This window comes from Orycteropus afer, unplaced genomic scaffold (assembly GCF_000298275.1).
Source record: "Orycteropus afer afer isolate SDZICR_OR568_19922 unplaced genomic scaffold, OryAfe1.0 scaffold00078, whole genome shotgun sequence".
In the NCBI taxonomy this organism is placed as follows: Eukaryota; Metazoa; Chordata; class Mammalia; order Tubulidentata; family Orycteropodidae; genus Orycteropus; species Orycteropus afer.
In genome coordinates this window covers 11,203,977-11,209,287 of record NW_006921665.1, presented here as the reverse complement: position 1 = coordinate 11,209,287, position 5,311 = coordinate 11,203,977, and positions in this window count along the sequence as shown.

Below are 5,311 nucleotides of genomic sequence, written 5' to 3'. Positions count from 1 at the left end.
TTTGATGATGATATATCTTGGTGATTTTCTTTTGGGGTCTATACTGTTTGGGCTTCATTGGACTTCTTGTATAAATATATTCTGATTTTTCATCATCTCAGGGAAGTTCTCTTCCAACAAATCTTGGACAATTTTCTCAGTGTTTTTCTTTTTCTCATCCTATTCTGGAATTCCGATTACACATAGGTTATTCCTTTTGATGCTATCTCACATGAACCTTAGGCTTTCTTCATTTTGTTTTGAATTTTTTTTCCTGTTTGATCCCTTTCCAAAGAAGTATTCAAGTATCTGTCTTCAGGCTCACTAATTCTATCTTTCATTGATTTGATTCTACTCCTCTGCCTTTTCATTGTGTTATCTGTTTCTGAAAATTTAGTATTAATTTTCTGGATTTCTATCTGTAGATTTTGTTTCATTTCTAACTTTTCATTTATTTTGTCATTTTTGATCTTGTATTTTCTTCTGAAAATTTTCTAGGGTTTTGTCTGTGTTTTCCTTAACTTTATCAGTGTTTTCCTTGATTTGTCTCTTAATACTTTGAAGATACCTAAGTATAATTCTTTTGAATTCCTTATCAAAGAGTTCCAAAGCTGCTTCCTCAGGGATGTGTTTTGAGTCTGTATCCTGCTCTTTTGTTTCTACCACTATATTTTGCTTCTTTGTGTGGACTGTGATGGTCTGTTGTCTCTGAGACATTGTGACTTTGTTGTGTTAGCTCTCTGTTAATTATTTGTGAAGAGCAGTTAAGGGTGAGTCAAGATCTTCTTGGTGGTCGTTTATCATTGGCCAGATGTTGGAGAAGGAAGTGGTGACTCTCACTCAGTAGGTGGATCTGCAGGAGGTGCATGTGTGGTTGTTTCATATGGGCACAGTTGCTGTCTCCCACTCAGACAAAAACAAAAATCAAAAAACCATCAAAAACTAAAAGCAAGTGAACTAAAATCACACTGCATAAATATATAGGAACAATTACCAAAAAAATGAAGGGGGAAAAAAAAACTACAATATCTGGGGAGAAGATAATAAGAGAAAAAAGATAATATAAGAGAATAATGAAGAAAAAAAATGGAAAAATGAAAAAAGAAAATCCATGAATGGGGTTAACCATGAGAAAGAAAAAAAATGGGAACCAGGAACAGGGAAGTGAGAAAGAAACTGAAAATTAGAACTGGGGAAGGAATAAGAATGAATAATAATATAAAGGACCAGAAAAAAAAGGAAACAATAATTTTAAAACAGACAACAAACAAATTAAAAAAGGAAAAAATATCTAGGTAGGGTGGGGCAAAACTCCCAGTTTCCATCAGAGCACACAGACTTGGATGGAATTCCTGCTGGCCCAGAAGGAGGTTGGAAATGAGGGATAGCTGCACCTCAGTTCACCAGGATGGTGTGGGATATAAGAGTAACAAAGGGAATATCACACCTTTCCAGGCGTTTATGTCCAGAATGTCTTTACGGTTCCCAGCAAGTGGAGCCTATTCTTATATTCCTGGAATCTAAGAGAATGCTATCGCTTTAAATATCCAAAATTGTCAACTGCTTGTAAACATTCAAAATGTCTGTGCCCTCTGGACAGGCAAAAGTCCACACCTCAGCCTGTCTGCCTCTTCCTAGCTTCCCCTGTTATTCATCAGCCACCAGTGCAGTTCTCTGTACAGCCTCTGGCAAGCGGGGCTGATTTTTAGGTTAATTCTTTGTTCCTAACACACTTGGAAATATCAAAGCTGTCTGTACCGTTAGGATCACTGACAGACCGCAGCTCTGTATGTCTCCTTTTTCAGTGTTTTCATGCAGGTTCTTCTACTAGTTAGAGTGTTGTCTACTTCTGTATCCTCCCTCTCAATGTTCAGGGCTCCAGTATTACCTTCTGTATCTGTGTTAATTGGTTTCCCTTTTCTTTGTTGAAGAGGGACTCTTCTTACAGAACACTCCTGCATCATAAGCTTCTAACCAACCTTAGATTTAAATATCAATTTATATTAAGATTATACTCATGATCTATATTTCTTCCTACTACTTCCTTCCAAAGAAATTATCCTTGCCCAGGTAAGGCTTACCAATGTTTCTTGAAACATCCTTTTTCACAAGTGTATTATTTGTTTGAGGGGAAAAAAAAATCTCTCTCTGATATCATTCTTCTCCCATGGTAGTCCACAATCTCTTAACTGCCTACTATTGTTAGGTATTCCTTACTCATTCCAAATTGCCACCCATTAGCTATTTCCCTTTATCTATTTATTTGTTCTTTATTTTTTAATCATTTATTGTGCTATGGATGAAAGTTTAAAGATTAAACTGGTTTCCTGTTAAACAATTAATAAACCTCTTTGTGTGTGTGTGTGTGTGTGTGTGTGACATAGATTGCAGCCCCCACAAGGCATTGGCAGTATTTCCACTTCCTTCCTATGTTTCCAGTTTCTATTCATCATTTCCTATTCCTTCTTGCCTTCTGAACTATATCCCTGGGCAAATATTATCCTTTTGACCTTGTTTGGTTAATTTTTCTAACTAGTGCATATTCTCTGGTGTTATTTTTACCTTCTCTGGTATTATTTTTACCTTACATGACTGTCTCGTTTTTGGCTGAAAGTGAGCCACAATGATGAGCTTAGTTCCAGGACTGAAGGTGAGTAATGGCCATAGTCTTAGGGTTCTAACTAGGCTCTATCAGTCTAAGACTTCTGGTGGCAAAGTGTCCAAAGCATTTAATTGCTAACCAGATGTCTGGCAGTTCAAACCCACTAGCCACTCCTCAGAAGGAAGATTAAGCAATCTACTTCCATAGAGATACCACCTCAAGTGGAACTCCAAGGAGGGGTCACTATGAGTTGAAATCAATTCAATAGAAGTGAGTTTAGCTTTTTTTTTTTTCAAAATCAGTGAATAAGCCAGTTTTGTTTGTTTGTTTGTTGTTGTTCATTGTTTGTTTTTATGATTTTGAGTTTTATTCTATGTTTCCCTCTCACTCTATCCAGGAACATCTATTGTGATTCCTTCTATTGTGGTAGCCAGGCACGATATAGTTCTGGTCTCAGGGTGATGGAGATTGATGTTCACACGGTCCATTAGTTTTTTGGACTAATTGTTTCCATGTCTTTTTTATTTTCTTCACCCCTCTTTGCTTCTAATGGGGAGAGACTAATAGCTGTACTTTAGATAGCAGCTCATAAGCTTTTATGACCCCAGTCACTACAATCAAAGTAGAACATAGAACGTTTTCTTTGTGGTCTATATTGTGCCAATTGATCTTGATGCTCCCCATGACTATAGTCCTGAACCCCCAGGCCCAGAGACTTATTCCCTTAAAGTGTTTGGTTATGATTGAGAAGTTTTTATAATTTTGTCCCCATATGCTTGACTATATACATGGATTTATTTGGAGCATATATAAATGTATAGGTAGAAATGTTTTTCTCAAACATATATATTAGTGAGTATAGATCCAATCACTTTCCCACATGTGTTCAGCTTGCATATCTATTGATGTATTTACTTGTAGATTATTGCTATAATTGTTATTGCAGGATTGTGTATATGATAGTGGCTACCTTTGTTGCTGTTTCTCCTCAATTTGAGTCATATCACTTCAACACATGGAGATCCCATAAGATTTACTTTATCTATTTCATTAAGGTTGGTTCTACTCTGATGAGGCAGCTCTTTCCCAGTCTTATTTTTAGTGCCTTCAGACCCAAGGACCTCGTCTTCCTGCACTGTGTTGGACAATGTTTCCAGGCTATTCATAAAGTTGTCCAGTAATGTATCAGACAGTGTTTCTGTGCTATTCATGTTTTCCCTAGCCAGTTTTTTGAGAAGTGGGTGGTCTCTTCCTTCTTCTTAGTCTGTCTCAGTCTGTAAACTGCATTGAAACCTGTGCACCACATGCAACCCTGTCGGCATTTGAAACACCAGTGGCACAGCCTCAAGCCTCACAGCAACATGCAAGCCCCAGAGGATGACAAACTGACAGACAATTTTGTCTCCCTTAGCTATTGGAAACCTCTCTGCCCACCCCTTACTTAATTCCTACCTGGATCCTGCTGCTTTGTGGTCCCCTGGCTTTCTCCCTTTCCTGGCTCTGGGGGATGGGTCCTGCCTCCCACCTATTACCTGGATCCTTCCGCTTTTGTGGTCTCCAGGACTCCCTCTCTTTCAGACCAGGAGACTGTCATTCAAACAGAACAAGGGAATACTGCATGGCTTAAAATCAAGAAGGGAGTGCATCAAGGCTGTATCCTTTCACCATACTTATTCAATATGTATGTTGAGCAAATAATCCAAGAAGCTGGATTATATGAAGAAGAACATGACGTCGAGATTGGAGGAAGAATCATTAACAACCTGTGATACACTGATGACACAAGTTTGCTTGCTGAAAGTGAGGAAGACTTGAAACACTTACTGATGAAGATTGAAGCATACAGTCTGAATTATGGATTACATCTCAATATAAAGAAACAAAAATCCTCACAACAGGACCTATAAGCAGCATCATGATAAATGGAGAAAAGATCGAGGTTGTCTAAGAATTCATAATGCTTAGTTCTACAATCAACACCAATGGAAGCAGCAGTCATGACATTAGACGATGTATAGCATTGGGCATTTCAAGTGCTGAAGAGCAAAGATGTCTCCTTGAGGACTAAGGTACGCCTAACACAAGCCACTGTATTTTCAGTTGCCTCAAATGCATATGAGAACTGAACAGTGAATAAGGAAGACTTAAGAAGAATTGATGCTTTTGAGTTGTGGTTCTGGCAAAGAATGCTGAAAGTACCATGGACTGCTAAAAGAACTAACAGGTCTGTCCTAAAGAAAGTGCACCCAGTGGAAATGAGAATGACCAAACTTCACCTCACATACTTTGGTCATGTTGTCATAAGGGACCATTTACTGAAGAAGAATGTCATACTTTGTAAGGTGGAGGGTGGACAAAAGAGGGGAAAGGCCCTCAATGAGATGGATTGACATGGTGCCAGTGGCAATGGGTTCAAGTATAGCAAGGATCATGGAGCTGGTGCAGGACTGGGTGATGTTTCGTTCTCCTGTACACAGGGTTGCTAGGAGTCAGAGATGACTCAGCACCTAACAAGAACAACAACAACAACAACTTTTGTTACCTTTAACTCTTGCGCTGCTCTTAATGTCCTCTGTCCTGATCATTTTGTGCTGACCTCCGCCTTATTATATATCTCCTTTCCACGTCACCCAAGTTAATACGTTACCTTCTAGTTAATCATTTGGGAGCTCTGGTAGTGTAGTGCCTAAGGCACTTGACTACTAATCAGAAGGTTGGCAGTTCAAACCC